Raw genomic sequence first — 10,320 nt, 5'->3', positions numbered from 1 at the left:
GAAGAAGCTGTGTGTATTCTCATTGAGCGGGGACAGCGGTGCAGCTCTGAGATCAGCTCTGACACGGTGTGAGTAATGGCACCGCGCTCAGGACAGGAAACTCATAAAGCCTCCTGTAGCACCTGCTATCTGTGGGAGTAGGATGGATATCTCCCTCAGAGGGATTCAGAACAACAGTCCATTCAGGCTCAGAGGAAAAACACCGAGCTGCAGTTTATTCTGGGTGACGTGACGGAGAGTGAGGTTTTATTTCCACCAAGGCTCAGAGAGAAAACAAGCTCTTATCCAAAACTCATAAAGCCTGAAGGATGTTTGGAAAGTCTTCATATCTAATGGACTGAAGAGGAGAGAGTGAACTTTATGAATATAAAGACTAATTTCCTCAGAATACTGAAGGTGGTCCAAGAAAGATGAAGCTGTGAGTCGTCAGTTTATAAAAGACAAACTGAGAGGACTTAAGCCTGATTTATACTTCTGCGCCGAATCAACGGCCTAGCCTACGCCCGAGGTCCACGTAGCTCCTGTACCTACGCAGAGGCCTATGCACGTAGGATGAAAGGTCTTATTAAGATTCTTCAGAATGTTGACTTTTCTCTCGGAATTCTGAGATCAAAGGCAGAATTCTGGAATGTCTTTGATGACACAGCAGAATTCCATTTCATCATCAACGCCATGATTGACAGCTCTGTGACCAATGAGGCCCTTGCAGCGCTGTGTGCACCGGATTATCAGAGTAGAGGAGGAACAGCGAGAGGAAAGATAGCAATGTCTGGTCTTTAAATATGAATCAAATGAGGAAGTGTCAAAAACTGCAGTTCCTCCAGTGCCCACTAGAGGCTGGCTGCAGACACACTGGACATCACACACACACACATCCATTCAAAAAGACGATATTTACAGCAGAAATAAACATGTTAACAGCCTGGCTCAAATATCAGTAAATTGATGGTGTATGACTACAGACACATATGCAAACACTGACAACACTCACAAGTCAGTTAAACCTCAGGCACAGAGTTATCTGGTGTAAATCCGTCTGTTTTGGAACACTTAATTTAGACACAGTTGAGTTTTCTGTTCTGGCCCCTTCATGTTGTCTCAGTAAATCCAGAATGTTCAACATTTCTTCAGCTCTAGTTTTAAAAGTCAGTAACAGTTTAATAAAAAAGTATAGTTTGAGCTCTAAAATACTCTCCAAACTCTGAACTATGAAGTTGTTTTTAAAGTTTAGCCGGACTCAGAGTTTAATCTCTGCTGTGCTCAGAAAACATCTGCAGGAGCTGCTCAGTTCCTCTAACAGAGAGAAGAAGCTGCTGTTATAATTGAAAACAGTCTTTCTGTTAAAGAGGAAAATGAGAGTGTGCTCCTCCTGACTTCATCCCACAGCAGAAAAAGCTGCTGCAGGTCATTTGTCTTCACTTGAGTTAGTGTGTGAAATGAGTCCTGAGGAGAGCGACCTGTGCACCTGCTGCAGGCTGAGTCTGACTAATAAACTGAATTATCTGCGCTTTATCTCCCGCCTTGTATGGAAACATGGGCCCATGTTTAAATCCTAATGAAAATGTCAGACTCACACCAGTTACTGTTTGAATGATCATTAGTCCTGCATACTCACCATAAACTACAATGTTTAAATGTCAGAGCTGTCTAAGCTCATCTATTATTTATCCTTATTTTACATCATTATTTAGGACCGCACAGAACAATACGCTGAATAACTGCTGAAATGTTTGCCAATTATGTGTGCCATTAAGTCAATGTGAAACAGACTGCGTGTTAGACATCCTTGTCTCTATAACAGCCAATGAGAGCGCAGAGTGGATTTGTTTTTGTCTTATTCAATATTTATGTAGATTAATACGGGCGCTGTAGCTTCAGTTATAGAGTGTGAGGGCTCGAACAAGTGTCTACAGGCTTTCCTTTGACAGCGCAACAAGCAGGAGTCTGAGCCTATATCAATCTGAGCCTATAGCAGCCTGAGCCTTAAGCAGTCTATAGCAGCTATTTGAACCTACAGCAGTTTGAGCCTATAGCAGTCTGAGCCTTTAGCAGTCTGAACATAAAGCAGTCTGAGCCCATAGGAGTCTGAGTCTATATCAATTTGAGCCTATAGCAATCTGAACCTACAGCAATTTGAACCTACAGCAGTCTGAGCCTATAGCAGTCTGAACCGATAGCTGTCTGAACATATAGCAGTCTGAGCCTATAGCAGTTTATAGCAGCAAGTTGAGAGGGACAGACAGGATCCCAGTGTGTCAGTTCCCCTGGCAGTCTAAGCCTATAACAGTCTGAGCCTATAGCAGTCTGAGCCTATAGCAGTTTATAGCAGCAAGTTGAGAGGGACAGACAGGATCCCAGTGTGTCAGTTCCCCTGGCAGTCTAAGCCTATAACAGTCTAAGCCTATACCAGTCTGAACCTATAGCAGTCTAAGCCTATAACAGCATAACTAAGAGATAGTCCAAGCCTGAGTCAGCTCTAACTATAAGCTTAATGAAAAGGAAAGTTTGAAGCCTGGTGTTCTAGAGGGGTAATAGGGCACTATGAGCTATGAGCTCTTTAAGATACAAAGGTGTCTGATCATTAAGAGCTTTGTAGGTCAGAAGAAACATTTATCAAGAAGGAAAGTTCGAAGTCTACTCTTAAAAGTAGAGAGGGTGTCTGCCTCACGGACTCTGACTGGTAGATGATGATTGACATTTTGTTCTTGATTTTTCGGCCTCAGTATAAATGACCCGGATCAATGATGGAGATTTCATCAGTCTGCTCATCTCAGACCTGACAGACCTGAGAATAAATAAACTAAAGAAGAAATGGTACGGCCGTTATATTTTTAGATTCATGTGAGAGCGAGAGGAGCTGGTTATCAGGGGAGAGAGGAGTAATTAATCATCTTCCTCTCATTGAAGGAGGTTTATTCAAACAGTGAACAGCTGGAGCTCAGAGCCAGTCCCTGAGTGTGACCCAGATATTCAATTAGAGCCTTCACATGAACACACACTGTGTTTGTTGGTGTGTGTTTGTGTGTGTACAGTTCAGCCTGAGGTGATTCCTGCTCATGTTAACCTCACGTTATATATCTTTATGTATGGATCATCTTCTAACAATCATGATGTTCAAACACAGAGCGATGTAGGGACTGTCACTTCACCTCTTCGCTCCCTCTGATTGTTTTAATGATTTCTTATTTGACGGATGTTTCTGCACTTATGAGGAGTTACAGTAATTTTCTGCCCGAGGCCTTCATGTCTGCACTCGAGATGCTCACATGCATTTATTTACATCTCTGTCAGAATCTAAAGGAGCACTACGTCGAGGACAGCTGCTGCTTTATTTAGCTTTGTCCTTAATACTTAAAATTAAGATATCTGCAACAAATACACATCTGCAACTTCACTTTGAAAGAGTGAGGAGAGAGAGAAGCTTTGAATGTTACGACCTCACCTGAAACTAAAACACCCTGCAGGTCAAGGAGAGTTTGAGGAGGAAATAAAAAGTCAGAGATGTCATCAGGAAGTCAGAATATAACTTTAACTTTGGACAGTTAATCACCGAATGAATCCTGAAAGGTAAATATGTAGTAGTCATTCTCCAGACTAACAACCCTGAGAACATCCTCAAACATCCTGTAGCCTGTCTGGGTATCTGTAGCCCATACCGGGAAAACATAGCTTCTATAAGGTGATTTGAATTTGCTCCTTTGATGATGTAATGACAGGAGTGAGCCAAACCAACTACTCTTCTTGCAAAAAACAAACACAAATATTTAGAGTCTGTCTTTGCAGCAGAGGAACAAAGAAAGAGTCGTTGCTTTTTTTAAAAAAAAAAACATTGTCAGCTACAGTTGGTGCTAATTTGATTTCTCTGCTAACCACTTCACCTCAGAATGCTTCAAAAACGTGGGCTGACCACATTAAGCAAGGACAAGAAAGTAGGACAAGCAATCAAATTTTGCGTTCCACTCAGAGACATCCTGTTGTAACCGTTTTCGTGGATTCTAGGGTCCTACAGCTGGCAAAGTGCCAATATGCAAACTGCTCCATAAACGATAGTGAAAGTTAAAAATTGCACTCGCAGCAGTGGACTCTAAGTGATCCAGTAACAGCCTGTCTGCGTATCGTTGACATGGAGACAAGTCCCGGTAAACACGTGGTGACCTGACCAAAACACAGAGTGAAGGAATAACAGTTCGGGGACCACAAATAGGCGACTGGATGCGGCCCGCGGCCCGCGTATTGACAGCCTCTGGTCTAGTGGGTGCACGACGGGAATTTCATAACGTGGCTCAAGCCCATTCAGCATTCACTGTATTTCACAGGGAACCAAAATGCTCCCATACATGTGACAGAACAGATGCAGGAGGGTTTTCAAGTTCCTCTGCTCCTTCACTTGCCATGACTACCGCTGCGCTTCACAAGTGAGTGTGGATTCTACATGCAGTCATCACGTGAACACCCACAACTTTTTTCATCAACCAATCCGCGGACCACGTCCGTGCCGAACCGTGGAGAGGCATCCGTACGGATCACGGATCAACGATGATCCGTTGCACCACTATTATTTATGTGATGTAGAAATTATGGGTCAAACAAGCCGAGAGTCTGATGGAAATACTCGTTTTTGAAGCTCTGAAGAAAACAAGAGCAGCGTTTGAAAAGCCACCAGCTTCAGAGGAGTAGGAGATATCAGGGAAATAGGTCGGCTCAGTGGGAAGGTCAGGGATTGAATTATTCACTCAAAATGAATCTGATATTTAAAATGCAAGATCGTTTATGAAGAACATGATGGTGTTAATAGATTTGAAACACATATCTCTACAAGAGTGGAGCAGAAAACAGAAAGTGATCTGAGAGTGGAGAACATCATTTATCATAGTTCAGCTTCATTAAAACCTCACTGCAAGGATGATGGTTAACTCAAAATCAACAACAACAACAACAACAACAACAACAACAACAACAACAACAACAACAACAATAACAGCCTGAATGGAAATTGTGCTCCAAAAGAAACAGTTCTTGACTCTTTCAAAAAAAGGGAACAAACACTGTTAATAAATCTTGATCCTGTATTGACCCGTCCTCTCACTGTGTCTGCCTCCAGGGCTCTCTGCTTCAGTGTAACACAGTAATAATTCCACCTTAAGACCTCAAACAGGTCAAACATCTCATCAAAGAGCGTCACTGTGTGTTTGATTCTTCCACAGTTTGTGTGTAATGAACATTTAAAGCCCTCTCTGCTGCCAGTGAAGCTTCAGCTCTTTAGTTTTATTGATCACGTGAAGATTTCTCAATCAGCAGACGTGTTAGAGTCTAATCTGAGCTGTAATTATAAAACCCTCCTGATGATCTCTGATGGTAAAATATGAGTCTGTGTAGCTCTCAGGCAGAGGCCCAGAACAGATCTGTCATGTTTATGATGTAATAAACAGACGACCTTGCTCTTGTTTGCGGCTCAGGAACATTTCAGAGAGAAATGGGAGGCAGCGGACGGTGGTTGCAGAGGACAAAAACAGGAGAATAGAGACAGATGAGGCGAGGTGGGGTCTCAGTGTCAGCTCATTATTCTGATGGTTTTGTCATTATTTCAGTGTCACATCCTCGATAGAGATTCAGACGCTGCATCATCCACTCTGCTCTCCCTGATCATCTTCATTCATCTACATTCAGAGGGGAACACGGGGCGACAGGACTCTGATGAGCTCGGAGAACAAAGAACAACTATTCTGTCAACATGGATCCACAACACGAGCTCCCTGACACACAGCCTGAGGAGGGAGGCTGTGACGGATGATAGAGCTGTTTGTTTTCTTATTGGTCCTTATACCTCCTCACCTCATTAACCCTTTGATACCTGACTGTTCTTTCTGCTGTTCCCATAACCTGAACTTATCAAACCTGTCCCTCACGTCTGTGTTTAATGCAGTGATTTCCACTTCAGAGTCATCATGTCTGTTTTTAATGCAGTGACTTCCGCTACGGATTAATATCTGTATTTAATGCAGTGACTTCCACTACAGAGTCATGTCTGTATTTAATGCAGTGACTTCCACTACGGAGTCATGTCTGTATTTAATGCAGTGACTTCCACTACGGAGTCATGTCTGTATTTAATGCAGTGACTTCCACTACGGATTAATATCTGTATTTAATGCAGTGACTTCCACTACAGAGTCATGTCTGTATTTAATGCAGTGACTTCCACTACGGAGTCATGTCTGTTTTTAATGCAGTGACTTCCACTACGGAGTCATGTCTGTATTTAATGCAGTGACTTCCACTACGGAGTCATGTCTGTATTTAATGCAGTGACTTCCACTACGGAGTCATGTCTGTATTTAATGCAGTGACTTCCACTACGTAGTCATGTCTGTATTTAATGCAGTGACTTCCACTACAGAGTCATGTCTGATTTTAATGCAGTGACTTCCACTACGGAGTCATGTCTGTATTTAATGCAGTGACTTCCACTACGGATTAATATCTGTATTTAATGCAGTGACTTCCACTACAGAGTCATGTCTGTATTTAATGCAGTGACTTCCACTACAGAGTCATGTCTGTATTTAATGCAGTGACTTCCACTACGGAGTCATGTCTGTTTTTAATGCAGTGACTTCCACTATGGAGTCATGTCTGTATTTAATACAGTGACTTCCACTACAGAGTCATGTCTGTTTTTAATGCAGTGACTTCCACTATGGAGTCATGTCTGTATTTAATACAGTGACTTCCACTACAGAGTCATGTCTGTATTTAATGCAGTGACTTCCACTACGGATTAATATCTGTATTTAATGCAGTGACTTCAGCTACGGAGTCATGTCTGTTTTTAATGCAGTGCTGCCTGAGGTCCTGAAGGTCATTGCCTCCAAACGTTTTTGGAATCAGGTTGTACAAAGTGGTCACTAGCATCAGTCTCCATGATGTCCTCATCTGACCTTTATCCCGACACCATCGTGTATTTTCTCTACTTTTTGGTTTTGTCTTTGTTCCTTTGCTTGTAAGACTTAGTTTCACCGTTTTACAATTAAACCACTGAACCGTTTGGTTCTGTGTTGTTGTCTGCACTCGGGTTCTTCCCCCCTCTGCCTCCTCCACATCTGAAGACAATGAAACCTGATAACATCTAATACTGCGAGCTGAGGACTTAATCTCCCTGAATTATAGCCTTGTGTGTCTTATCTGTGGAGAGAGGCTGTTTCAGGAGAGTTTGTGATTATCCTGAGCTTATTTTTAGCTTCAGAACAAAGATTCTTTCTACGGTGGGAACATGACATCCACTTTTAAATAGCAAAAGCTCTTTAAATGTATTACAGCTACAGCTAGCTCTAGATAAATTAAATAAACCGTGTTATTATTTATTTCAAACTTTGCAGTAAAACTAAACCGTACAGATGTTAAAGCTGCAGATTTGTGGTCAGTATTATTTTCAGAGTGGGTGGAGGAGGCTTTTAACTCTTGACTCTCGCTGTCAGCGAGCGGCACACCATGTATCTCTGGAAACTTTGAGACTGTAATTCTTAAAGAGTACAAAAGGACGCCTCCACTTTAACAGAGCATGGCCTACAGCTTGAATAAAATTGCATCTGATTGAGTGTGGAGAGCTTTTATACCGCCAATGGAGCGTACTTAGTAAGTGGAAAATGTGCTTACCCTGCTAATTATACCACATGATACAGATGGCTTTGTATGAGCTGGAGAAGGGGAGCTTCGTCTCTAAAGTCAGGACTGTATCGCTGTCCTGTAATTCTGATTTTACCCTAATAATCTGTCAGAGTCTCACCATGTCGCAGTTACAACATTTCAAATCAATCAGCAGCTTCATTTGGGTTGGATTAGTTTGGAGGAGCTAAGGAGGCCTTATTATTCAAAACATGTTAAAAGAACATTTTAATGTACCTAAATTCTCTAAAAGTAGTATGGGAGGTACAGCCTTCAGTTATCAGGCACCTCTCCTTTGGAATCATCTACCAGTCAGGGTCCAGGAGGCAGATACCCTCTCTACTTTTAAGAGTAGGCTTCAAACTTTCCTTTTGGATAAAGCTTATAGTTAGAGCTCGCTCAGGCTTCGACCAGCTCTTAGTTATGCTGCTACAGGCTCAAGACTGACACTCTGTGATCCTGTCTTTCCCTCTCTCTCCTCTGTCTGCCTGTCTCTTACTTTAACTCTTCCTGTCCCATCAAAGGTACCAACCATAGACCTTTCTGGAGTCCCTGAGCTCCCTTGTCCCGTAGGTTCCTCTGGATCTCTGCCGTAAACGGCCTGCTGCTGTGGACGTGCCCGTTTTCCATCCTAAACTTCACATTGAAGACGTCTGACCTGGTGTCGAACTCTGAAACACTGAAGTTAAATTTAAAAAGGTGAGAGTGTCAGAGTCTGTGAGAGAGGCTGAGCTGAGTAAATTGAAGAGCTGGGCTGTGAAATGAAGTGTGCAGGGCAGGAAACAGAGTGAGCAGTCATCACTGAGAGTAATTCTACTGCAGGTGAGTCACAGGTAAACCGGAGGGCAGGAAGTCAAAGTGTGTTTGTCTGCAGAGAGCAGAGACTCAGCTGGAGAGGGAAACTCTGATCCACACTCATTTCCTCAGCTGTCAGTTTACAGGCTGGAAATCCTGTTTACGTCTGGCTGCTGCTAAAACAATGAATATTTAACTATCTACATCATGTGAGTAACATTTCATCTTCCATATAAACCTGGTTTACTGTTTATATGTACCTAATTATATACAGGGAAACTCTGAGCTGTTAATGTATAGCTGAAACTGATTTACCAGAGGTCAATGAAGGGAGGAGGGAGGATGTCAGGGTGAGTTTGATCTCAGCTGAAAGAAGCAGTACTGATCGAGTTCAGTCATTTGAGGTTAGAAGTTTAACTGCAGGTCAAACAGAAAACACAGATTCCTAAAGGTGGTCTCGATGTGACAGGTGAGGGCTCCATTACAAAGACTGACCTCCTTCCTGAAATAGTCAGAGCCCATTACTGAGCCCTCCGGATCAGATACACAAGACTTCTATTTTTGCCCAATGCCGGAGCACGACGCATCAATCTCAACAGAGCAGATGGAGCGGGACAGGAAGTCAGGCACCAAAACAAAATGAAAACATCCGGTTAATTTTCAGAATAAAACACTCTGTGTTATCATCAGATCGTATTTCACTTAACTACAACAACAAACTATCATGATGCGGGAGCCAGGCCTGGAGTCAACAGGTCAGAGGTTTTGAGAGGACCATAAAGGCAACATGGATGAGAGGAGGAGGAGAATCCTTGATTCTGTAATTACTGCGGGAAAACCTCGGTCACAGACTCCAGCTGTCCGGCAGTCCTGCTCTAGAGGTCGGCCTAAATGCCAAACTTAAGGCTTCTTAAAGGTGGTTTTGGGACCAGACAGTGACGTCCAGGGGCGGCGTGCACCAGCTGGACGTAAATTAGAAGTTGGTTTTATCTTTTATGCTATGACTGACTCTTTGACATGAACTTACTCAACTGCATCAAACTTGACTAAGCTGGTCAGAGCTGCACCCGGTGTTATCATGCGCGCTCACGTGAACATTTGTGGAACGGTGAGAGTTGTAGAGTAACTCACTTCAATCTGCTCTCCTTTTTAATCTAAATATCTGCACAAACTGAAGAAACAAACATAAACTCACAGAGCTTCATTCAGAGCATGAAATACTCCCACTTGGACTCTAAACAACACAAACACACAGACGCTGTTAAAGGAAACTGAGGAGGTCTGAGGCAGCCGTTATAAAGCAGCTTAGTCCTGGCAGAGAATTCTCCCACCTTCTTAGGACCGGACGGCTCTGACAGCTCCGAGTTGACGGCCTCATTTACATGAAACCTGAGAGTTATCATCTCCTGCAGGACGCACACATCGCCCACGTTTCTGTCCCACATGTCACAGCTCAGTGTGTCCGATCATAGATTACTCCCTCATCTTGACACACTTTCAACAATCATCCTTTGAACAAGATGCACTGCCATCACTCCATGTAGTAAAGTTAGACCCAGGTGTAAAACAGAAAGGACTAAATCTAACAGGGCTTAACTTCAGGTCGGGGCCCAGCTGATGCACTCCCGCTCCCCCATCGGTTAGGTTCATGTAATCAAAGTAGGGGAAGGCTGATGCTTCAAATCAAAAACAAAGTTTCACAATTAGGAGACACAGGAGAGTCTGAGAACAGTATGGAGGCCAGAAGAAGAGGGGTGGATAAATCTCGTATCCGCTCTTGCCCTCTTTGAATCCTTCCAAACCTCTCCTGTCTCCAAACTTTATAATTCAGTTTTTCCTTCTCCATCCTGAGATAACCTTGAC

The sequence above is a fragment of the Notolabrus celidotus genome, chromosome 21 (genome assembly GCF_009762535.1).
Source record: "Notolabrus celidotus isolate fNotCel1 chromosome 21, fNotCel1.pri, whole genome shotgun sequence".
NCBI lineage: Eukaryota > Metazoa > Chordata > Actinopteri > Labriformes > Labridae > Notolabrus > Notolabrus celidotus.
This window is presented reverse-complemented; position numbering follows the sequence as displayed.